Genomic DNA, 27,447 nt, shown 5'->3' on the forward strand with positions numbered 1-27,447 from the left:
ATGGGAAGTGACCCCTCAGTATGTGAAGCCTCTACAACCTTCGTATTCGAAGTGTTATAATGTCAGCGCCTACTGTGAATATCACGTAGGAGCACAAGGACATTATATCGATACATGTTTTACCTTCAAGCGTCGAGTTTACTGCCTGATAAAGCATGGAATACTGGAATTCGAGAAGGATGGTCAGTCTGGTTTAGTAACCGAACATCTGGTTAAGGTAAAGCCAATGGAGTCCAATGACAAAAGCATCAGTGAAAATAACCAAAATAAAGAGCATTTGCTGAAATACGAAGCTCAAGTACGTCAGTTGCAGAGCGAAAATGACATTCTGAACAAAGAATTGGAAGCCATTAAAGATGGTTTTCACATAATCAGTCAAGCCTTCCAAAGTATGGTTTTAGGCAATACCCCAGAGGAATGGACAAAAGAGGCCTCTAAATTGAAGAGTGATGTTGAACGATGGAAAAATAATTGCAAAATGCATGAAGGAAAGGCTAAGAGGTACTTTCTAGATCTGCAGAATATAGAAGGTGAACGTAGGGCAAATTGTAGAAGGTGAACGTAGGGCATCCTTACAAGATTTTGGGTTTTGTCAAAAGAAGAATGAATTATGGAAAATGGATTTCATCGACTCAGAAACCAAGCTAGAAGCTAGTAAAGTTGAAAATAAGACATTGATAGAGCTGATAGTTGACTGTAAGAACTTTGCACGAAACGAGAACTTTATGACTGTACTGAGTCTTTTGAGAAATAAAATGGTCAATATCGCCTACAACTTCAAGATTTGAAACGTAAACTGAGGAAAAAAAGATGACGTGATGAATGAGGTGATTACTCAAGCAAGCAACATGGCTCATAAGTTGGTTAACTTAGCTGCCTTTGTAAGGGATTTGAAGCAGATTGATGGCTTAGCACCAGACCATGCCTGGAAGATAACCTGGCTCCTGAATAAGATAGAAAAATTAAGAGCTAAAGCTATTCATTATCTGTATCTTGGTTATTCGATGTACTGAAACCTTTTGTAATCAATGAAAATCATTTTAAGATGGTTAATCTGGATTCACACTTTTCTTCTGTATACATTGCATTTATTTTAATTTTTATACATTTCTAATATAAAAAATCATCATAATAATTTTTGAAAGGTTACATGACAGTAATTCCAAGATCGCCCATTTACATTTCTTCTCCACTCTCGATGGATAAGAGGTTAGAAGCAATATAACAGCCCCAATGAGAGTTACGGGATCAAGTGTGAGGTCAAATGTCCATATTGCAATAGAGGATGAGAAGTCAAGCCTTAGTCTTTCAAGAAGAAGTATTGGGTCAGATGACTAGAGTGTTGGCTACATTGGCTGTTAACCGAGAAAATGTGTTTGCTGAAAGATGTCAACAAATTGGCACATCAAGGTTGGTGGACCACACTGAGGAATCCTATTTAGATAAAGGGAAAGATGTCGTGGTCACCGAGAATTTCAAAGGAAAAATTAAACAGTTAGAAGGGTCGGTTGAGGCAATAAAAGCTGGTGAGGCATCCCGTGAAAACTAAAACGCAAGAGAGTTAAGCTTAGTCCCTATCTTGGTCATTCTCTAAGAGTTTAGGGTACATGAGTTTGAAAAGTATAATGGTATCAGTTGCCCTTTAATCCATTTGAAGATATTCTGTAGAAATATGGAGGGGTACTTGAATAACGATGATATACTGATTTATTTCTTCTACGAGAGTCTTAATGAACCGGCTATGGTGTGGTATAACCGCTTGAGCAGATAACAAATTATGTCGTGGATCGATTTGGCCAATGCCTTCCTAGATCAATACAAATATATCAAAGAATTGGCTCTAAATCATCAAGATCTCCAGAAATTAAAGATGAAAGCTATTAAAGGCTTTAGAGAATATGCACTGAGATGGATAAGCATTGCAGCTCAAGTACAACCTCTGATGTTAATAAAGGAAATGTCATGTATGTTTCATAGCACCCTTCCAGACCCTTTCTTTGAGTTGTTGCTTGCAAATTCAATGAATAATTTTGAAGATCTTGTGTCAAGTGGGGAACAAGTAGAGTATGTTATCACCAGGGGGAATTTGAAGATTGCCTCCGAAAGATCAGCTACGCAAAAATCAAAAGATAGTGAGGTATATGAATGTCACGACCAGAGCCCCACAGCTGCAAGAGAAGAATGACAACTAGTAACTCAGATCGACCAAAATAGATTCCTCGAGTTAGAAAAGCTTTGGATGTGTTCCAAACACCCATATCAGAATTATTCTCGCATCATGTTAAAAGTCAACATATCACTCCAAGACCAATGAAAGCAATGTCGAACCCTTCTATTCATAGTTATGATGAAGACAGTGTCTGTTATTTCCACATGGGGGCACCTGGGAATTCTACAGAGAGATACAGTCCATTGATAAAAGAAATAGAGATGCTCGTCAGTAATGGAACGTTAACTCAAGAGTTGGTTGAACAATTGATGACAAACTTGAATGCGACATTAGAACACAATATGTAACACCCGATCTAATCAAATACCATTGCATCAGATGAGTAATGGGGCATCCTAATTATGCAAAAATCATTTCATCCATCATGAAACTTTATGTCATTTGCAACATCTTGTTTGAACTTGTTTTTGTCCTTATTCTCAACTTTTTTTGTTAGGATTTTTAAATGAACTTATGTCATTTTCCAAGGTAATGAGCAGTAAATCAAGTTTTAATCTTGTAATTCTTTGAATATCAAATGAATTAAAGGTTTTTTACTACTTTATTAATGATAGATATTTGACAAATTAGACCTTCCATACCCCCATCCAAAGCCGAAAGAACCATTGCCTATTTCCTTACCCAAAATAGCATAGCGTACTACCAAAGGACCAACCTTGATATCACTTCCCTTCGAAACAATAAAGTCATGCCCTTATCACCTGAGGCACCAAAACATGTACTTTTACCTTTCCAGACATAAATAATCTTTCCATAACATTACTTTTCTTAGAATTACAACTTTAAGTCACATATTTCCCTTCCTAGACATGGAACAACCATTTATTTCCCAACCTCAATAAATCCTAGGGGCATAACGAGAACCTTTCCTGAAAGAAATACAAGATGGAGTGTTGTAAACCATGTTTTACAAGATAATTCGAATAATTAGAGGCATACTATGAACAAATAGAAGAAGAAAAAAATTAAGGGAATCATTGAAATAATTATATCATGTATTAATTACATTGTTTTCATGTAAATAAGGTTAATCCTGAATACTCGTCCCCCTACGGATACTTCTTTTACAAAGACTTCTATGTATGAGATGATGAACGGCTTTGTTTCATTTACCCTTTCAAATATATGTATATATATATCCCTTGTTGTCCCCTTTTGAGCCTATAGTATTTTTTCTTTTGATTTAACCCTAACCAAGGATCACTCTCCCCACTGAGGAGCAAATGAAGAACATCTTCTCGCATGAGTGTAGATCATCAATCCAGATTTCGCTACAGAAGCAAGTTATGATGAAATAAAATGAGAAATAACAAGATACTGCGAGGTAGACCAAATACGAAGTATTCGAAGATCAAATCGTGTTGACTACACAGAGATAAAGAAAGGGAAAAGAAGAAGAAGAAAAAAAGAAGAAATAAGAAAGAAAACCAATCAAATACTTCAAGACAGGTGGTTCAAATATCTAGAATCAATTTTCCAGAAGATCAGAGAACACCAAAATAAAAGAAAATAAAAGATAGACGATTAGATTCAAGTTGAGCAGGACGATATTGAAGACAATAAAATGAATTGATCATTGGTTCAATAACCCTTAAATAGTTATTTGAGCCTATTTATCCCTTTCTTTCATAACCGTGAGCCCGACCTACATTGCGTGCCTAAAAAGTCCCTTCTAATCATATATGGATTTCTAAGTGGAGAGATTATCTTCAGATTTCATTCCGCCCCTCAGGGTTAATTTTATTTACAAAAAAAATTATTTTCTAAATCTTTAATGCATGATAAAAAATAATAATAAAAGAAAGTTCAAGACGTAAAATTTTATATGACATCTTGAAACCAAACGTGAATTCGAGTTGAAAACCTAAAAAATGCATCTCGAACACGAAGATTGTCAACCACTTCACAAAAGATGATCTTATACATCTCTTGATAAAGCATTACACAATCCAAAGGCGTTCACGAGGGCTGAGAACCAGTGAACATTTCCATAAGAGAATCATGATGGTTGCCTTATCAGGTCAATGAACACCAGAATAAAAAATGCAAGAAGCCATCCTGAAACACATTACTTCCCCAAATTAACCTAAAATACATTACCTTCCTAAGTCAGCCTAAGCATTTTATCAGGATTAATCTTTACACTTCAAATGTATATATTTTTTGAAGGATTAAAAGAAAATGACTTATTTGATATTCAGTGAACTATTATTTTACAATTTGTTTTTAGTGTGAGCCGGAAAAAAATGACAACACTTTTGAATTTTATTCAACATCTTTTTCACATTTCTAAACTAAAAGAAAAAAACATTTTCAAAAAGGACAATCTCAAGTGAAAAAGGTCCTCGAAGCTGGTGAGGCTCATTCTGCCTCTATTGAAGAAAAAGAGAACGATGCCATAATAATGAAGCCTTTCTTTAAAGCGTATAATCTGATAGATCAGAAGAGCTAGAGGACAGAACTTTTAACACTTCATTGTGATGTTGTTAGAAACAGATGAATGCCTTAGTGGAAGATGACACATATCCTAGTTTATAGCAAAAATGAAAGACATTTATGTTAAAAGAATTGATCACTTCTTAAGGGTCAATATAATCGTCACATCATGAAAGCAAGCCCTCAAGATATTCGATAACATCATTGATTAGCGATACAATAGCGAGACCATTCGAGATTAAGATTTTGGCACGAAGAGAGCCACGAGTACCCACATTGGGCATTACCTAAACTATATGTCATTAAGATCAGAAGATTCAAACCAAACAGACATGGTGAATGACCCCGTCGCTTGGAGTGTTAGGGTCGAGAGATGAACAAAAAAGAGTTTACCTTGAGTTGAACCATTCATATTGTAGTTGAAGTTGGGGGTAGCCTCCATAAGAGAATGATCAAGTGAAGGAAGACTGAGATCTCTATTTTGAAGTCAAAAGAGGGTTGCTAATAAACATTTTCGTATATAAAAAAGTCATGCATTACATTTAGATACATATCCATTGCATTCACATGCATCAAAGCATATCTTTACAGATTTTTCAAGAAAAGAAGATAATAAAAAGGACATAATTCAAGCCTTGAATAAAGGGAATTATACTCCGATTGGCAGAACCTCAAGAATTGAGGAACTCAATCCAAGAAGAATCATTACTTTGACGTGGGGGCACGTTACCCAAACAACATGATATTTTCATATAAATTTTTATAAGAAACTAAGCTTGATTTTCAAGGTTTTCTTGATAAGTAAGTCCTTCGGGCCATCAGTAAGTCTTTCGAGCATGATGCATAAGTCTTTTGGGTCATTTATAAGTCTTTCAAGCAAGATGATAAGACCTTCGGGCCATCCATAAGACCTTTGGGCAGGATATTTTCAACATTTATGGTACTCGATTCATCACATATGGAGTTGAATATTGACAACATGATATTTTCATATGAATTTTTATAAGAAACTAAGCTTGAATTCAAGGTTTTCTTGATGAGTAAGTACTTCGGGCCATCAGTAGCATGATGCTTAAGTCCTTTGGGCCATTTATAAGTCTTTCGAGCAAGCCATCCATAAGACCTTCGGGCAGGATGTTTTCAACACTTCTAGTACTCTATTCATCACAAATGGAGTTGATCTTGATGTGGGGGGACGTTACCCAAACAACATGATATTTTCAAAAGAATTTTTATAAGAAACTAAGCTTGATTTTCAAGGTTTTCTTGATGAGTAAGTCTTTCAGGCCATCAGTAAGTCTTTCGAGCATGATGCGTAAGTCCTTCAGGCCATCTATAAGTCTTTCGAGCAAGATGATAAGACCTTTGGGCCATCTATAAGACCTTCGTGCAGGATGTTTTTAATATTTTCGGTACTCGATTCATCACATATGGAGTTGAATCAGCCACGCCTCACTAGAGGGACGAACATTCCCAGTAGAAAGATCATGATGAGAAGAAACCGTAGCTTAAAGAACTAAAGATGGAGACTCAGCCAAGAGAACGAAGTAAAGATGACATCATTGGCGGCAATGACTCAATAATTTCACAGAAATAGATGAATTGGCATTCCTAGCAAAGAGTTCGCAACGTGACATGAGGAAACCAAGATTAAAAATGGTGTTTTTTTATCTTTGCTTCATTACCGTTTCATAGTAATGAGCAAAGAGGGGCAGTTGTAAGCACTATTTTTAAGTCATACCCAAAATGCTCAAATAACCCAGGCCCAACAATACAAGCCCGGGCCCAAAACCAACCCAGCTAAAATACCTGGATCCATACCCTAACCTAACCTAACCCTAACCCTAACCCTAAAGATATCATTCATTTATCCGCCACCGCTATTTCCAAGCCTCCTACCAACGCCACAGTCACGCCTGTCAGATAACCTGTTAGAGATGTCAACAAGCCAAAATCACAAAGGCATTAAAAGCCCACAATCATCGCAAATAGAACCTAGCAATATTCAAGGTAGATCATTGTTTTTTTTCTGTTTTATTTTTTCCCTTTCGAAATACAAATAAACAAAAAATATAAATTTTAAATAGTGTATATTTACAGAAAATAAAAAAGAGTTAAGAGTGGTTTACCTGAGTTGTGGAGGTCTTCACAACGATCGGTCCATGTGAGGAGTCGAAGAGTCGATTTTTTTTGGTCTTTTGGGTAGTTTAGGAGCCTCTTTAGGTAGTGTAAACCGTATATCCATCTTTAGGAGAGCGAGGCGGGAGTTTTCGGCTGATTTGGGTTGTTTTGGGAATTTCGGCCGCCTACTATCGACCGAGGGGAGAGCTTTTTAGCATTTTTTTTGTTTTTGTTTTTTGTCCCTCAGTTTGAAATGAGTGAAAAGAAGAAAAGTTGGCTTATATAGGAAAAATTAAGGGGATAATCACTTTTAAACCCCTGAACATTGCACGTGTTTTGCAGTTTGGTCCTTTCAAGGACCAAAAGTACTATTTTACCTTTTATTTTTTATTGCTTTAAATTTTTGGGTTTATTCATGTTATGGTCCCCGTTATTTTAGCGAGTTTTTACATTTTAGTCCTGTAGGGATTATTTTGTAATTTATATTTTTATGCTTGATTTTTATTTTTTTAGGGTTACTTTTCTTTTAATCCCCTTATTTTATTCCGTGTTTTGCATTCTGGTCCTAGGATAGGGCCATTTTCGTTATTTACCTTTTTTTACGTGTGTTATTGCTTATTGGTTTATATGTTACATAGTCCATAATATTCTCGCGTGTTTTTACATTTTGGTCACTTGAGAGGACTGAATATGTTATTTGCCCATTTTTTGTGCATGTTATTATTTATTGGGTTATTTTCTATTTAGTCCCTATAATTTAATGTGTATTTATATTTTAATCCCTAAATCTATTTATTATTTTATTTTGATTTATCCCTTGCATTTTAATTTGTTTTAATTGAACCTATATTTTATAATTAGTTTGTTCCTTATTAGTTTGTTAATTTAAGATTCATGCAATTAAGTCCTTGAATGTATGTTTATTTTATTTTATTTATGATTTTGTTTTTACTGTTTTTTATTTGTTTGTTTGTTATTTTAATTATTTTAATTTGGTTTAATTATTTCGTTTCATAGTTTAAATTCTAGATTTAGTTTTTAAATTAGATTAATATTCGAATAAAGCTTAGAAATTAGGACGACACTCTAGTTTAATTAGGGAGCAATTCGAGTCAAGTTTTTGCATAACATGCTCGATTAGTCGAATCAATTGCTCAATTCTAAAATTAATTAATAATTAATATTTTCTAAAAAACTTTAAGTGTAATATTTTAGATAACAATTAGGTTTTAATTAGCCCCCAACTTTAAAAAGTGTCAATTTAGGTCCCTAAGCTTTTAGATCTTTTAGAAATCAGTATTTTAGTTCTTTGACCTTTTTAGTCTCTGAACTTCGATTAATATTTAAATTTTGACATAATTAAATAGGTTAAATAGAGCCTCTACTTTAGGTTAGATTTCACACTAGTCCTTTTAATTTAGGGGATAATTCGAGTTGGCCCTCGCCTAAATGGTCGAAGGACCATCTCGATTATTCGATTCAATAATTGATTAAAATCAAATAGGATTAATATTAAAACCTACACATCTAGGTTTGTTCCTTTAAGTCCTTTAACTTTCATAATTTAACACCTTAAGCTAGAAAAAACTTAATTTACTCTTAGTTTAATTAGGATTAAATAAAATTGTTTGATCGCATTTTATTTTTAACTCTAAGGCACTGTTTATTCATTAAGGAATTAATAGCATATCTCTCGCAATCATGCTCCGGGAGTGACTACTGGTAATTCCCGAAATAAGTCGACACCCTTTTCAAAACCGCATCATGATTTTCTATGATTAAGGCAATGTCCGGTTATTAGACACAATATATGATCTCCCACATTTATGCTAGGGGCGAATGCTATCGGCCTCAATAAATGAATACTCTTTTTAACTTTTGCATCCGTAATGATTTTCAAATTAAATAAAGATCGAACTCAAAATTTTCTATTTTAAATATAGGATAATCAACTAGGTATCAATTTGTGGGTGCTTGTGGGGGTGATAATCCTTCCCCACACGTAACTGACTCCCGAACCCGATTTCTAGATTTTCGTATACTTCAAAACTTGGTATATTGATAAAAATAAAATGTTTTAATAATATCACCCGATTTTTATGGTGTCCCAATCGCACCTTAAATGATTGGTGGCGACTCCTCACATTTCGAAAAATCTTTTCAAAGAGAAAACCCCCGAGTCGATATCGGTCTTTCCCCGCCCGAGTGAAAAACAGTGTCGACAAATAATCAATAGAATTCCTCTACCCTAGTTTATGCTCTTATATATGTCTCACCACTCAAATTATGACACATATATTAATGATATATTAGTAAATTAAGGAGTTTATCATTTTCTTTATTTCCTTCTTTTCATTTAATTTTTTATTTTATTCTAAAACAAATTAACATTAATTTAATATTATTTTTTAAAATTTTAATAATATTATGTTAATTTTATTGAATTTTATTTTTGAATTTATTCTTTAAATTGTTTTTTAGTATTAAATTTGATTTTTTTTTAAATAGTAAATCATTTTTAATAGTTCAATTCAATTAATTTTATTTATATTTTTTTCATTTTGATTTTGGGATTTAGGGTTTAAGTTTTAGGATTTATGATTTAGGGTATATGGTTTAGAGTTTAATGTTTGGGTTTAGGGTTTAGGTTAAATAAATTAAATTCAATAAAATTATCATAATATTATTGAAAATTTTAAAAGATATTAATACTAAACTAATGTTAATTTTGTTTTAATAAGAATTAAATGAAAAGAAGGAAATAAAGAAAATAATAAACTTTCTTAATTTACTTATATACATTAATACATATGTCATATTAAAAATGGTGAGACATATACGAGGGAATGGAGTGGGGAAGAGGAATTATATTCCCTTAAAGTTTATGTGTAGGGTAATACAGGTGCAATCACAATAATCATGAGTGAAACGAAACATTTTCCAAGATTGGAATTCCATATCTTGCGTTCATTGCCAGTAACCACTAGCAAAGGCTTGCAATCAGTCATTATATTCTTTTAGAATTGCCTCTCTTTCAGATTGAAAACCATATTTCTCATCTGTTTATTCTCATTTGGATTTGGAGCAGGCTAAGGCATGGTTACTGCGCTTCAAATGACAAGTGAAACTGGACAATACAATGGCAGGATCACCCTGCTTCTTCTTCTCTCATGTTTCATGGCTTTCATTGGAGGTGTTCTATTTGGTTATGATCTTGGAGTTTCTGGTTTGTTTCAGTACTTTTCCCTAGGGCTTTTGATTTGTTAAAATGTTGTATGGTTACTTGTTTCTAAAGAGAACTTAGATTGATCTGGGTTGTGTGAAGGTGGGGTGACTTCTATGGAGCCATTTCTCAAGGAATTCTTCCCAATGGCGTACAGCCAAAATCAGCAATTACTGCAAATTTGATAGCCAACTCTTAAGCTTGTTTACTTCTTCCCTATACCTATCTGCCCTTTTTGCTTCTTTCTTTGCATCATCTCTGACTACAGCCTTCGGCCGCAAAGCATCCATCCTGGTCGGAGCAGCTGCATTCCTGGCGGTGCTGCTTTTAGTGTCTACATGCTGATATTAGGCCTGATAAGATAGCACTTAAGCTATCTAAAGGAAAAATGAGAGAAAAAGAGTAAGTACTCTCTCTAACCTTTATTAAGAAAAGCTGTTCATCTCTCAACTAGAGACCAGCTATTTTTACATGAAAATGAGGAATAACCATGCATATAACAGACTAATAACAACTTGTAACTGCATGATAACAGAAAACCCTAGCACTAGTATTCACGCAATACATGCATGCAGCATACACGTGTACATAACACTAACATTCATCCTACGTCGAATTCTTCAGCTTTGTTCAGTGAATTTCACATCCTTTACTTCAACACGGCCGAGTATTGCTTGGAGTTGGGATCGGATTTACCAACGAGGTAGAACAATCATAATCATTTTCCTGCTAAGTGTTCTTTTTCGTAATCATAATTTACTTGTTCCACAGGTTGTGCCTTTATATATGACGGATCTAGAAATTTAAGAATGGGATACAAAATTTTAATTTTCTATTCTTATAAATAATGGGTATGCCAAAATTGTAATTTTTTTCTTTTTTTCTTAACACATTAAGTTAAATTGGCGCTTCCAACACACAGAGGCGCATTGAATATTGGTTTCGAAGCTGGTGTTAGCATTGGAGTACTTGTCGCTAACCTTACTAACTACTTCACTGAAAAGATCAATGGCGGTTGGGGGTGGCGTATTTCCCTAGTCATGGCAGCAGTACCAGATTCAATCATAACACTAACTACATTCCTTCTCCCAGAAACACCCAACAGCTTAATTCAGCAAAGCACCGAGAATCACGAAAAGGCAAAACATGTGCTGCAACGTATACGAGGAACCATTGATGTTAAAGCAGAACTCGATGATCTCATCAAAGCAAGCTCAACCCGAAAACGATGAACAGCCCATTTAAGAAAATCATAAAGAGAAAACACGGTCCTCAATATGTGATATCAATAGCTATACCAGTTTTCCAGAAAATGACAGGAATCAATGTGATCACATTCTATGCTCCACTGCTTTTTAAGACAATAGGCCAGGGCGAAAGCGCCTCGCTACTCTCAGACAGTCGTGACCGGCCTTGTGGGATTGGCCTCGATATTGATATTCATGTTTGCAGTAGATAAATTTGGAAGAAGTCTGTTTATGGTTGGTGGATCTCTAATGTTGGTGCCACAAGTAGTAATGGGAGGAATCTTGGCAGCAAAGCTAAGTGATGAAGGTGCCCTAGGCCATGGCTGTGCTTACCTGGTTTTGGTTCTGATATGCATATATGTTGTGGGGTTTGCATTGTCTTGGGGTCCTTTGGGATGGTTGGTCCCGAGTGAGATTTATCCATTGGAGATTCGATCAGCTGGGCAAAGTATTACAGTTTCAATGGGATTTTTGTTATGTTTTGTGGTTGAGCAAACTTTCCTAGCCATGTTTTGTCATATGAAGTGGGTGATATTTTACTTTTTCGGGGCATGGGTGGTGGCGATGACAGCGTTCGTCTACTTCCTATTGCCGGAGACTAAGAATCTGCCTGTTGAACAAATGGAAGTAGATTGGAGAGAGCACTGGTTTTGGAGAAGATTCGTGGAGGATGATGTCAAATTTTGAGTAAACTTTCTTTTTACTCGAATTTGACAATTCTAACTATGTGTGTAAAATTAAAAACTCAAATAAAATAGTCATAGTTTTCTCCCGTTGATAAGCCGTTCATATGTTTTCTTTTTGTTTTTGTTGAATCAATTTTAATGTTAATTGCTGACCACCCGTATTTTTTATTATCTTTTTATTTTCTCTTTTTTTATTTTTAATAAGTATGTTTGTATGGCACATTTTCCTCTACCTTTATAGCACTTTTTTCTGCTTTTATGGTACGTTTTCTTCTTTCTTTTGCCACGTTTTTTTGGTCGTTTTCATTTATCATTTTTAAGGGTTGATTAGACATCACTACAATTGATCAAGATGTAGTTTATCTATAATATTGTTGATCTTCCCTGTTTTGGACTCTCGGATTATATTTGGACACCCGTTATGCATTCATGGATAGCTTTTCACGTCGCTCAAGTATGATTTGCGGTTTGTCGATAGTCTTTCAGTAGTTTTTCACGTCGCTCGAGTTTGATTTGTGGTTTGTTATTTTTTTAACAAAATGGACAAGTTTAGAACATAATGAATTGTCGGGTGACAATTTGTAACTTTTAATAATCGATGGATCATTTCATAACTTTTAATAGTCAAATAATTTAATAAAATAATATCCTATAGTCCGGGTCTATTTATGTACTTTACCCAACATTTTAATAATAGTTAGATGTATATACAAATGAATAAAATTCTTATAAAGTAGACATGAATAAAACTCTTACATTAAAATAATATTAGCACTATAAATATCATCAATCATTTTTATATTTTCAATCACAACATTTAAAGAAAACCATTGAACGAAAAAAATAGAATAATTAGTTAGTTTGTTATAAGTTTGTTGTTAGGCTGTTAGAGAATTAGTTAGAAGCAGTTAGCTCTTGTATTATAGTTTGTACAGTGGACTATATATATTGCAGTTTAGCTGAATAATAAAAATAACGAGGCATTATTTTAACATGGTATCATTCCCAGGTTTCATTAGAATTTCCAGGCCTTTCTTGTTGGATCCCTCTGCTTGGCCCACTTCTAAAACCAAGTAGTGTGGCTCGGTATCATCCTCACATCAGCGCTTCTTCTTCGTTCTCCCCAAATTTCTCTCTAGGGATTTTGCTCGACTTTCTTCACTGCAATGCCTCCAATCAACGATTCGGCTGTGGTGATTTCCATCATCCACTTTTCTTGCATCCATCAGATACTCCAGGCACTCCGCTCATCTCTCATCAATTGGTCGGATTGGAGAACTATAATGTTTGGAGTAGGTCGATGCGAATAGCACTTTTGGCGAAGAACAAACTCGGCTTCGTCTCATAGGATTTCCACCAGATTTTAAGTTCTCCAAACGAAAGAATGATCAAGCTGCAGTAGCTGTCTCTGAATCTGCCGTTGTTCTTGAACCTGTTGTTGTGTCTGACATTACTAAAGCCTCTGGAAAGTTGAGTTCTTCGGCTCCTCTGGCACCTTCCTTCACCCAGGAGCAGTATAACCAAATTCTTCGCTTGCTGTCCTCTGCTCCGTCTGTTGATTCCGCTGTGAATCTGGCAGGTATTGTTGATGGTAATCTTCCTGCCTCTAATAAATCATTGACTTGGATTTTAGATACAGGTGCCACAGATCATATACTATCTGATTTTCAATGCTTGTTGTCTCCTGTTTTATGTTCCTCACGCTCCATTCTACTACCAAATGGTAAAACAGTCCCGATCACATATATTGGTTCTTGCTTCCTGAATTCAGATACAAACCTGTCTAATGTATTATATGTGCCAAATTGTACTCACAATTTGCTTTCCATTTCGAAGCTTACCCATGACCTTCAATGTTTTGTCAGTTTTTATCCTGATTTTTGCATTCTTCAGGACCTCTCAAGTGGAAGGATGAAGGGGATTGGTAAGGAGTATAGAGGGCTTTATTTTTTTCAGTCATCTGCTTTACCTACTGGTTTGTCATCTACACATAGTTCTTCAAATGTGCAGTCTCCTATTTTTTGCTCTAATATGTCTTGTGATTCAAAATTGTTTCATTCTGGTCATGTATCTGAATGTATAATTGCTACATCTAGCAATAAAACAAGCATTTGGCATTCTCGTTTAGGACATGCTGCTATTTCGACCATGAATAAATTGCCCTCGTTGCATTCTGTTAACTTGGATTCTAAACTATTGCATTCTTGTTCTATATGTCCTTTAGCAAAACAGACTAGGCTTCCATTTCCTATTAGTCTTACCTCTTCACAAGCTCCTTTTAACCTAATTCATATAGACTTGTGGGGTCCCTATCGAATTGTAACACATAGTGGTCATAGGTATTTTTTAACCATAGTTGATGATTTTACCCGTATGACTTGGGTGCACTTGTTGAGATTGAAGAATGACACTGTTATTTCTCTTAAAAAATTCATCACTTTTGTCAAAACCCAATTTTCAGTCACTGTTCAAATCATTCGCAGTGATAATGGCACTGAATTTTTTAATTCTCAGTGTTCTGATCTTTTTAGCTCCATAGGTATTCTTCATCAAAGCTCATGTGTTCAGACTCCCCAACAAAACGGGGTTGCTGAACGCAAACACAAACAAATTCTTGAAGTTGCAAGGGCTCTTAGGTTTCACTCAAAGGTTCCTATTAAATTTTGGGGTGAGTGTATTACAACAGCTTGCTATATAATAAATTGTCAACCTTTTTCTGTTTTAAATTTCAGAACTCCTTTTGAGGCTCTTTACCATAAATCTCCTGATCTCTCTCATCTTAGGGTATTTGGGTGTTTATGTTATGCTACCAAGCTTAACTATAGAGATAAATTCTCTCCTAAGGCTATCCCTTGTGTTTTCATGGGATATTCTTCAACTCAAAAGGGGTACATTTTGTTTAGTCTTCAATCACAACAGTTTCTTGTGAGTAGGGATGTGGTGTTTCATGAAGTAATTTTCCCCTTTCATTTTCCTATTTCAGAATCCTCTCCTTTTTTCCCTTCACATTCTCATATTCCTGACTCTGATTTTCTGATTCTTGATTCTTCACTACCTATTGATTCTTCCAGTTCCTCACTACCTCTTGGTTCTTCACCTATTCCATCCATTTCTCCATCTGATGTCTCAACAGGTGCATCTGGTAGTCCATTTGGCTCTTCATCAAGTCCTTCTGAAGCTAATATTCCTCCTTTAGCACATGATTCATTTGTGTCTAGGCGTTCCTCTCGTGTCTCCAAGCCTCCAACCTGGTTAAATGATTATGTATGTTCTTGCCAATCCACTTCATCCTCTACTAATTACCCTGTTTCCAAGTACATTTCTTACTCTCATTTACCCTCACATACTCAACATTTTTGGCTTCTATTTCTCATTTTCCTGAACCCATCACTTATCAAGAAGCTTGTCAACATCCGCAATGGCATAAGGCCATGAAAGAGGAGATTCAAGCATTGGAGTTAAATAATACTTGGATTGTGGTACCGTTACCTTCTGGTAAAATTCCCATTGGCTGCAAATGGGTTTATAAAATCAAGTATCGTGCTTCGGGTGAGGTGGAACGGTTCAAGGCTCGGTTGGTGGCCAAAGGGTACAGTCAGAAGGAGGGTGTTGACTATGTGGAGACTTTTTCTCCTGTTGCTAAACTTACCACAGTGAGATTAGTTTTGGCTCTTGTTTCAATTTTTGACTGGCCATTGTCGCAAATGGATGTTCACAATGCATTCTTGCAAGGAGATTTGATTGAAGAAGTCTATATGCAATTGCCTGAAGGCTTTTCCAGCCAGGGGGAGCATATGGCTTGTAGGCTGCAAAAGTCTTTGTATGGGCTTAAGCAGGCTTCTAGACAATGGAATAAGAAGCTGTCTGAAGCACTTACATCAGCAGGGTTTCAACAGAGTAGGCATGATTACTCGTTGTTTACAAAGCGAGTAGCAAGCAAGTTGGTGATTGTGCTTGTGTATGTAGATGATTTATTGATTACTGGCAGTGATGCTACTATGATAGAAGAGCTCAAGTGTATATTGAATTCCAAGTTTAAGATGAAAGATTTGGGTGAATTGAGATACTTTCTTGGGCTGGAAGTGTTACGATCAAAAAAAGGGATTATTTTAAACCAACGCAAGTATGCTCTAGAATTAATAAAAGATATCAAGGCAGGGGGAGCAAGGCCTGCTTTAACACCCTTGGAACAGAATAATAATTTTTTGATTACCTCGGACACTAAGAGTTTGAAGTCAAGTACAGAGGATATGGTTGAAAAGGCACAATTTCAAAGGCTAATAGGCAGACTTATTTACTTGACTCACACTAGGCCTGACATAGCCTATTCGGTACAGCATCTAAGCTAGTTTATGCATCAACCTGGAAAGGTGCATATGGAAGCAGCCCTGAGAATTGTGTGGTATGTTAAGAGGAATCCAGGGCAAGGAATTTTGCTAGACTCCTCTAGTACGTGTGGTTTGATTGCTTATTGTGATTTAGACTGGGCAACTTGTCCGATATCAAGGAAATCTGTAATAGGGTACTGTATAAAACTTGGCAATTCTTTGGTCTCATGGAAGTCAAAAAAGCATAACACAGTGGCTCGTTCTTCAACAGAAGCTGAATATAGAAGTATGGCAATGACCACAGCAGAGTTAGTTTGTTTAAGTGGGTTGCTAAATGAGCTAGGAGTGAAACAGAATCAGCCTATCAAGCTGTTTTGTGACAGCAAAGCAACATTACAGATTGCTTCAAATCCAGTCTTCCATGAAAGGACGAAGCACATTGAGATTGATTGTCATTTTGTTAGAGACAAGATTCAAGAGGGGTTCATTACTGCTGAAAATGTATCCTCAAGGAAACAACCTGCAGACATTTTGACAAAGGCACTCGAAACACAACAGCATGAGTATTTGATAGCCAAGTTGGGGTTTACAAATGTTTTTCACCCACCAACTTGAGGGGGAGTGTTAAGATAGCAAATAATTAGTTAGTTTGTTATAAGTTTGTTGTTAGGCTGTTATAGAATTAGTTAGAAGCAGTTAGCTCTTGTATTATAGTTTGTACAGTGGACTATATATATTGCAGTTTAGCTGAATAATAAAAATAACGTGGCATTATTTTAACAGATTGTTTGCATTAATTAATAAGTTAGAGGTTTCTCGAAGAATAATGGATCTCTGAAGATGAAATATCGATTTACATTATAATGATAATAATGTTGGAAAAAAATTATTTTATTAAATAATGAAGTAATATGAAACTTCAATTCACATTGATATGTTGTTATTTATTTTAATTTTAAATTATTTTTACTTACTATTACAATTATAATTTTATAAAAGCTTTTCTCTATTACAATTATAAGTTTATAAAAGCTTTTCTTTACAATGATAAGATTTTATTATTTACTATTGTACTTCTATATTTTTTAAGTAATTTGCAACTTCAAAGAAATTCAAAATTCACTTTAAAAATTGGTATGAATAAATGTTTACTCAAGGCCCCCAAATTTGATATTTATAACTTAGTCCTTTATTTTTTTATTTATAATTGAAGCTCCTAATTTTCTATAATTATAATTGGGGCCCCTAATTTTCTGCATTTCCATAAATTTTTTAATTTTGATCTTCTTCTTCTATCTCTCTTATTAATTCATGTAATTTTAAATTAAATTTTATTTTTATCTCCTTTTTAAATCTCATTCTTCAATTTATCAAATTTTCTTTAACTTGTAGTCTTCTCCGATCTCAATCTAATGATAAAATAATATATCATTCTTTATTTTTTTATTAATAAAAATCAAGTTCGTATCATACCCACATTCAAATTTTTATATTTATTCTATCTTAGTTGTATTTAGGTAAAAGGGCACAAGAAGCCCCTATACTTTCAAAAAAATCAATGTGGCCCTCAAACTATTTTTCTCTCTCAATGTGGCATTCTAACTCAAAAAAAAATAAAAAAAAATCCAATGTGAGGTTGATTATACCACTCATCACTCAACTATGTTCTCTCTCCCATTTTGGTCAGTAAACTTTAAAAGTTTTCAATTTAATCATTCAACTTTTGAATTACTCCTATTTTAAACACTATGACTTATTTTATTAATATTTATGTATGATGTGTCATTTATTATTATTATTTTATTAATATATGATTAAAATAATATTAATTAAATTAAAATTTCAAAATTGTATTTAAATCAAAAAAATATTTCCCAAAACCCTAAATCACAACCATTTTTCCCTATATTTCATTTTTTTCGCTATCAGTGTGTTGTTTTTTTATGTGAGGTTGATTTTTGTTCTTGTTCGTCATTTAAGAGAAAAAATAAAAGGGTAAAAGGTTAATTGGGTGATTAAAATATAATTTAATTAATATTATTTTTATTGTTGTGGAATATTTTTTATTTAAATATAATTTTTAATTTAATTAATATTATTATAATTATATATTAATAAAATAATAATAAATGTCACATCATACATAAATATCAATAAAATAAGTTATGGTGATTAAAATATGAGCACTTCAAAAGTTGAGTTAATAAATTGAAAACTTTTAAAGTTTACTGATCAAAATGGGAGAGATAAGATAGTTGAGTAATGGTGTAATTTACACATTTATAACAGCATTAAACAAAGGCCACATCAATATGAATTATCAAAGCAATTGGTCAATGACGAAAAATGTTGGTCAAAGAGTCATATTAGATTCTTTTTTTGAGTTGGAAGGTCACATTGAGAGAGAAAATAGTACGAGAGCCACATTAATTTTTTTTTAAGTACAAGGAATTCTCGTGCCCTTTTGCTTTGTATTTAAGATGTTTTCTTAATAAAACAATGAAAATAATGTGTTCGACAAAAAATAATTATTTTCTATGATTTATTAATGTAATATTAAATAAATTGTTCAAAGTAATAAAATATACTTTCGTTCTATAGAAATTTATTTTGAGTTTTCATTCAGGACCTAAAAATGTCCGAGATATCTTTGATTTTACCTACTCTCGTACATATATTCGTTTGAGATTGTTTAGAGTTGTAAGTAGCAATTTAGAGACAAAACTAATGCATTTAATACCCATTGCAACAAATATATTGATACCTCTAAATGGGTATGGATTCAATGAACATTTAATGCCTAAAATTCTATGATTGTTAAGCTTAAGGTATCAATACTAGATATCCATGATTCAAGGGACACTAATATAACAATCTAAATTCTTCAAAAAAAAAAGTCAAAATTCAAATTTAAGGGACACTGTAATATAAAAATTTTAAAATATTATTTTGTTAATTTATATATGTAGTTTACACATTTTAGGTAAGAGACACGGCTTTGAGGATGATAATTTAACTTGAAACTAACAGATTTCTATCTATAAGGTCAGATTTTTTTTAAAAGAAAAATGAGATTGGGTTGGATTTTACAAAGGAGTGAGGTCCGGTCAGATTTGGGTAGAGGGTAAAAAAAACTCCGACCGACCCGACCCCAGGGTAATAGAATAATTTCTTTAAAAAAAATTATGGATAATTGCTATAATACCCACTCTTTCTATTATTTTTTAATTAAGTCTTTATTTTATATCGGATCGAGTCGGATTGAATTTATACTCTAAATATTCGGGTTGAGTCGGAGTCGGGTGGAGGATATATATATTTTCGGGTCAGGTTGGGTCGGATAGAAGATAAATAATTTTCTAGTCAAATCGAATTTGCGTGGAGTGTATATATTTTCGAATCAGATCAGATTGACCAATAACCCAACCTATGCCGACCCGTTGCCATCCCTACATGGCGTACCTTTGCCCCCCACATTACCTCGCGACTGCCTCATAGAACAACGCAATACCATACTTGCAGATGCAAATTAGACAGTTTAGAGATGATCGAGTTTAACATGTTTCCTTACGCCACATGAAAAGTGCCTAAAACAAAATCATCTCTCGCCATGAAATTTCAACAAAATTTCGTAACCATGATTGTCATGCATTAGTGAACGTTTTGTTCTCTGCCAAATATGCCTAACCCTTGAGAATGATTTGATTCGAAATTTAAACACGACAATAAATAGGATTATATACAAATCGCAAGTTTTAACCTCAAACTCTAACGTCCTGTGAGAGCTTGTTAGAATCATTTTCGTTTGTCTGTACCAATTGACATAGATTCAGCACTAGTAGTAACATCAGTTTGTCAATAAAACTTGGTTTTAGAACTAAAAACACAGGCACACAACTATGTTCCAAAACATCATAACAGGGTTACCACTCCGATGAGCATGGAAGCGGCTCCAGGTAATCAAACACGTCTGTCGGAAATTCATCAAAGAAGCAATCAGGAGTTGTTGCATCGTTAAATATATTTTTCTTCTTGCCAAGTTCACCATTGTTGCCATTCATTCCAGCTGATGGAATCTTGTTCAATGATTTGGGTTTACTTTCATGTTCAGAAGCCTCCAGATCGTTGAACATGCCCACAAAGTTAAAATCAAATGACTCGGGAGCAAGGTCCTGGCATTCCGGTAAGATAGGGAGCCCCAGTGGTATCATCTGAATAGGCTCAATGTCGACGATGGGAAGAAGGCTTGTTTCCAAGTTGAGTAAATCCGGCTTAATCAGATCAGGTAATGGCACCATTTTGAATTCTTCCATTAAGTTTCCAGTATACAATGGACGTTTAGTTTGATCCTCGTGAGATGATGATCCTTCCTCTAAGGTGATCATGCAGTTGCCTGGAAGAATCTGAACCATGAAAAAAAAGGGGAAGCAATGGTTGTTAGCTTTAGCTTTTGATTTTTGTGATGAATTGCTTCTTCCTTTACCTCTAGCATCGGCATTTCATGGGGAACAGCTTTCCCTTTGTTTTCGTGGGAAATTCTGTCGAGCCGCTTTCGTCTAGCACTCCAGAAATTCTTCACGTCATTATCGGTTCGTCCTGGTAAATGCCGAGCAATCTTCGCCCACTTGTTACCGAACTCCGCTTGCAGTTCTATCACTGTCCTCTCTTCTTCTGCTGAAAATTTGCATCCACTAGGCATTTCCCACAGTGTTTTTGTTTTCCCCAGGAAAGATATAAGGATTAACATGCTTGGTTAGATTGAAATGAAATCATTTTGTACGAATTTGGAGGAAAGTAAAGAGATGACTTACGTTTTCAAGTTGGGTCTAAGCTTGTTAACCCATCTAAGACGACAAGATTTTCCAGTTCTGGGTAAAAGACCCATGGATCGAATGGAGCTCCATCCTCTTGGACCATATTTTCTGACATAGTTCATTAAGATTTCATCTTCCTCAGCAGTCCATGGCCCTTTCTTTATGTATGTTCCATCACTTGGTCTTTCCATCTCTCAAACAATTTTTCTCATAGATTGTGTGATATTTTTGGCAAATAAAAGCAAGGGGGAATGTTTGAGGATCCGACCTCCCACTCTCTCTCTTTTGTTCAAGTGACGGTTGAGACGGTTAATGGCACTCCCCCGATCATCCATTATCCACTAAAGCCCGCCTCTTTTCCATATTCATTTAAATCACGTTATGAAAATCACAAAAACACCCTTATCTTCATCCTCAATATTACATAGGGTAAACTACGCGTTTAGTGCCTAAATTATTAATTTTGGTTCATTTTAATACCTAAACTTTCATTTTTTTCAAAATTATTCCTAACGTAGTAACGTTAAGTTTTTGTTTTGTTTTAGTACTCGTCGTTAAAAATTTAATGGACGGGCAGCTGACCTGGCATTGTTCCGGTGGACGAACGACCAATTTGATGAGAGAATGACAAGTCGATCACCATAGTTCAATTTTAGGCCCATCGAACGGAGGACCATGGAGATCATAGGATGAAGAAATAAAAAAAAACCCATTGTCGATTTGGGGAGATTGAGACATTTTTCGATGAAACGAAGGCCAAAATCGCGTTTAGGAGGTCGAAAAAGTGCGGATTGAAAAGTTTGGGCTTTATTGTGTTTAGGGGATCAAAAAGAGTCGTTAAATTTTAAAAAATAGCACTAAACAAAAATTAAACGTTATATATTGTTTAAAAAAATAAAACTTAGATACTAAAACGGATCAAAACTGATGGTTTAAATACTAAACACGTAATTTACCCTATTACATATGTCAGTCGCACGTGAAACTCCACTTGGAGCAACGCCATGGGGATCAAACTCAGAATCTAGAAACAAAAGGGTCTTCAACTATTCTGTCTCAAGTGAATCCCACTATCCCAGGAACATGTCCATCTCCTTTGTCTTCTTCAAATCATCACACGTGCTTTATGCAAACCTTATTTGATGCACACATAAGACACAAATGTTGTTGTGTTTTCAGTTATCAAGTTGTGGGGAGCATGAGACAAGGAATGGAACCCCAGGCTTGCTGTCAGAATCTTTGATAAAAGAAAGAATCAATGAAAAAGTTCATGAAGATTCATTCCTTCACTAATTAGAGGACACACATAACTACATTGAACTAAAACATGGCACTAACTTCTTCTACTTTTTGACAAACCTGACATTAAGGATTCAATTCAGAATTTTTCTTGTTCACTCTTATAACATAATTATTAGGCCTCAAGTTTTGATGTTGGATACGAGTGAGAATATTTGACGGTATAAGTAGGATGGACCTAGAGGGGTAGGTGGGATGGTCACTTCCCTTACAAATTTCAAATTCTTATATATTTTTTATATTTTTTATATTTTCTATTAAAATTATGTTTTCACTTCATAAAATTTTATAATTTATCTCATACTTAAAATTTTATAAATTCATCCCTTTAACATGAAATCTTGCATCCGTCCGTGGGTCTAAGGTTTCAAAACAATAGAGTAATCGACAAAGTATTGAATAAGCTCAAAATATTATGGGTTTCGGACGTCTTTAGGAAAAAAATTCCAACATCTCTTAGTTCGATTTCATAATTATATGATTCAAGAATTTCGAGTTAGTACGACTCAATTGGATTTAACCTCTGTCAGAAGAGCAAATACATATCAGAATAACAATGACATACATGGAAATCGATACGAAATTTCTCAGATTCAAATTAAGTGCTAAACCTAGTAGTTAAGTTATTTGCCTTGACCTAGTAGTTAAGTGCTAGACCTTTACCCTTATATCATGGTTTTGATCCCTCCCAGCCACAATTATTTTTTATTTCTCGGATAAAAAATTATTAAATGAAGATTTAATATAAAAAATATCTAAATTATATTTTTTCTCATTTAAGTATTTATATTTTTTCTTTATTTATGTGTTTAATTTTTTAAGTCAATACATATGTCTAATGTTATAAACATTATCATTTTAAATATATTAGATGTAACTGCCGTTAAAAAAGTTCATTATGTGAAATGTGTCGGTTTTATATTTTTAAAAAATAATTAAATATATTATTTTTGTGGAAAAACCCTAATTTTTTTAAAATATAAAAAACCCCTAATTTTACTAATTGAATTATGAGAGTCAACCGGGCTAGAAGATACGGAGCCACCCGCCTTCCTCTTCGCACTTTCCCCTCTTTCTTTAGTCCACCGCGTCATTACTGCTGTCTACGCCCTCAACAAACCTCTCTTCCGGTTCAGACAAAAGCACGTCTCGATTTTCAAACTCTGGTTTTCCATCGGGACTGGTTTCAGTCTAACGGTACTCATTGGTGTCACTTTGATTCTTTTCTGGCAATTATTCATGAGCTCCAACACCCGGCTAAGCAACCTTTTCGGTTTCCTCTTATTCGGGTTTTCTCCTTCTTTAAGAATCTCATTGTTCAATGATGGATTTTTATTCATCTCCACTTCGGTCTCCGTTTCAGTCCATGAATTTGGCCACGCTATCGCCCTTGCAAGGTCAATTTCTATTTAATTAATTGCATTGAAAACAGAATTGGTTATTTTAGTTGAGAGAATACAGTTGGAGTACATTGCAGTTTTTCTTACGGTTCTATTCCCCGGTGCACTTGTTGCTTTTGATTACGATTTACTATTGGCTTTGCCTAGATTAAATGCTCTCCGCGACGGACAATCATTAGGTAGGCAACGATGATTGGGTGACATGACGATGACCAGGGCAACAGAGGCAATGGTGGCTGCTGACGTTTAGGGTTTGCAAGTAAGGTTTTTAATGGTTGTTTTTGGTTTTTTTTAGATTTGAGAAAAAAATGTTTTTTTTAATTCTCTAGATACTTAAAATAATAATATTCGTAATGACAAACATTTAATTTGAGCGAAAAAAAATTAGACAATTAAATGGAAAAAATATAATATAAGCATTTTTTATAATTAAACCTTAAATTAATGATCATTTATATAAAACAATAGCATGGTGATCAACATAGGAGAATAATTGTATGGTGTAATTTTTCCTTTAATTTGCTATTGAAACTGTCACTTATCTCTTGGTTTGCAGCAATTCAGGGCAATAGCCCATTTTGCAGCTCTGCCCTGCTCTTAAGGCAACATGTACAATGTCAGTTGTATCAATCATTTCAGAAACCAACAAATCGTACCATTGTTGTTGCCAAAATAAATACCATATGTTTATAGAAAAAGGTAAACATTGGTTGGTATTTTGAGAAGCCTCTTCGTTACTTGCTGCAGCTCTTTCTTATTTTGATTCGAATTATAATATTATGAATGAAAAAAATTAAGTTGAAAATATCGTCTTTTATTGAATCTCTTTAATATCAAATTTGAATTAATCAATCGATAGCTCATGTATAGTTAAAGCCCTTTGAAAAACTAGTACAAGGTGTATATATAAACAATGAATTGAATAAGTTTAAGAAGAATGATACAGTTAAAAGGGAAAACCCATAAATCATTTGAAGGAAATGGTTAAAATTTTGTTCTTCAACAATGGCATATAGGTCAAACAATGTAGTAACCCTTCACATGGCAGTTGTTCCATCTTCTCCTACTGAAAAACTCCCAACTTTTTTTTTCAGTACTCTTTTAACAAGCTGCAAACTTTCTTTGTGAAAACCATCAAAGATTCGATCTTTTTATGAAATGAAAAACACGCTACTTCTTGTATCGTCTTCAACAGTTTTTTTGTTCACTCTCATTGTTTTCATCTTCTTTTACCACAAGAGGACAGAAAGAAATGAGCAACCGGACGGTAAAGAAAGTAAAGGGAAGAGGCATGATGAAGATGAGTCAAAAATGGAGGATTTGATCACTTTTAGCGGTGGAGAAGACCTTACCATAAGTGACATCCTGGATGCTCCTGGTGAAGTAATTGGGAAGTCCAAGTATGGAACCATGTACAAGGCCTTGTTGCAGAGGGGCAACATGGTCAGAGTGCTTCGGTTTTTGAGGCCAGTGAGTAGCTCGAGTGGTGAAGAGTTTGGTGAAGTAGTTCAGCTGTTGGGGTGCATTAGACATCCCAATTTGGAGCCTCTTTTGGGAGTTTATGCTGGGCCTAGAGGAGAGAAGCTTCTTGTTCATCCTTTTTACAGCCATGGCGATCTGGCTCAGTTACTCAGAGGTGAGCTTTTCTTTTCCTGTTTCTGTTCATTTTATCATGTGCTTGCCTTGGAAGTAAATGCAGAAACAACTTGAAAAACTTAACCTGGATTCAGATTGTGAATTAGCTTGGTTTTGTCAGTAGAATTTGTAAAAGATTTAACTGAACTGTTTCATTTGGGCAGATGGGAATGGGGAGTCTCATAGATGGACTGTAATTTATAGGATTTCCATTGGTATTACCAGAGGATTAGACCACCTGCACACCGGATTGCCAAAGCCAATGGTCCATGGAAATATTAAGCCTAAGAACATACTATTGGACAGCAATTACTAGCCATATATTTCGGATTTCGGTCTACATCTACTATTTGAATCCTACCTTTGTCCAAGAAATGCTGGAAGCTTCAGGAAGTGAAGGATATAAAGCTCCCGAGCTCATCAAAATGAGGGCTGCTAGCCAAGAGACTGATATATACAGCCTCGGGGTGATCTTTCTCCAACTCCTTTCTGGAAAACCAACAACAGATGCAAATTTTTATCTGCCTAGCTTCATGCGAAATGCCGTTGTTGATCATCGAATTAGCGATGAAATGGGAAATCCAGTTACAGAAGAACCCATTCTTAAGTTGTTTCAGCTTGCCATGGCTTGCTGTTGTCCTTCTCCTTCACTTAGACCAAATAGTGGACAAGTACTCTTGAAGATCGAAGAAATTGGAAAGTAGGAAGGGATGTAAAATACGAGCAGTGGCATTGGTAGTACTTCATTATGCTGCTGAAACTTTGGTTCCCCGTAGTTTTAGGCTGACTAATTCATATCGACCTGTGTTGTATATTTGGTTTTGGTATGTAAATCTTCTGACGGAGATTTTCTATATATATAAGACCTCGAACTCAAGATCTACTTACATAATATCAAGCTGCTTACCATTGATTGATCAACTTGTCTGTTTGTTTCCGGTTAGGGCCTCGCAGCTGTGCATGTCACACGAAAACCAAGCATGTCCCTCCTCACACAATTAACAAGTTGAGGAGGCAATAGAATTAGAGTTTGGGTTTTGGAACTTTAGGGATTTAGAGGATTAGAACAGTGATCAGTCAATGAGTAGGTAACGATAGATGTATAATTGTTCAGTGACGGAGGTCGATGATAGTCGACAACAGTGGTAGGATTTGGAATTAAGGATTTTGATGATATTTCTTACGAAATGAAAAAAAGTTGGTACTTTTTAAAATGGATTATGAATTTCATATTTTTATATTAAATGAAATAAAAAATTAGATGACGTGTCAAAACATTGATTGGTTGACTAATTTTTAAGATTTTTTGACGGTTGTAACGAACCAGACAATTAAAATAATAACGTCGAAAATGTGGACACCTACATTAACCGGAAAAAAATCAGATACCTAAATGAAAAAAATGTATAATTTAAATATTTTTATATTAATATATTTTTTAAAAAATGATTCGTTTATAACCTAACAAATAATTAAATTATCTGAGTGTATTTTACCCATTTATAATGCCATATTTATGGGCTATTTCACTCTTTTGCTCCTTCCATGGATAACAAATGCATTATCATTTTTGTCCTGACTAGATTTTCCTTCAACTTTTTTTATAAGAAAATGTGATTTATGATAAACTTGTATCTGAATTTGTTACTAACAATAATGAGTAAAATATCACAAAGTAATGAAAAAAGTATAAAATCACATGTCAAAATTTAAAACTTCATATTTTAATTAAAAAACCCAAAATTTTTAAGAAAATTACCCAAATATCCTAATACCCAGAAGCTATCCCTGACTTTCTCTTGCTATTATCCCCCACTATCGTCATCGTTGGCATCATCGACCGAAAGTCAAGAGGAGTAGAAATATCCCCCGCTGTTCGCATGGCATAAACATTCTTGACTAAGTGAAAACCTTTCTTGCCATTTGCATGGCAAAAACCGTCACCGTCATCCGTATTGTCATAAAAAAAAAACGCACGCTAATCTTGCAAAGCTCCGATGTGGTGGCAGGGGATTGTTACGGCTTGCG

At 34.6% G+C, this 27,447-nt stretch overlaps 1 long non-coding RNA gene and 2 pseudogenes across 1 annotated transcript; all 3 read left to right on the forward strand.

The window, feature by feature from the left end:
* Window positions 1–9,883: 9,883 nt before the first annotated feature.
* Window positions 9,884–21,818, forward strand: LOC120115746 (annotated as a pseudogene).
* A 1,616-nt stretch (window positions 21,819–23,434) lies between these two features.
* On the forward strand, window positions 23,435–24,606 carry LOC120115794. Its single transcript, XR_005515508.1, has 3 exons — window positions 23,435–23,781; window positions 23,932–24,043; window positions 24,341–24,606. It is a non-coding gene; the product is annotated as an uncharacterized LOC120115794 (long non-coding RNA).
* Window positions 24,607–24,864: 258 nt separating this feature from the next.
* Window positions 24,865–26,224, forward strand: LOC120115791 (annotated as a pseudogene).
* Window positions 26,225–27,447: the final 1,223 nt, after the last annotated feature.

Source organism: Hibiscus syriacus, unplaced genomic scaffold, assembly GCF_006381635.1.
Source record: "Hibiscus syriacus cultivar Baekdansim isolate YM2019G1 unplaced genomic scaffold, ASM638163v2 tig00110271_pilon, whole genome shotgun sequence".
NCBI classification, from domain to species: Eukaryota; Viridiplantae; Streptophyta; class Magnoliopsida; order Malvales; family Malvaceae; genus Hibiscus; species Hibiscus syriacus.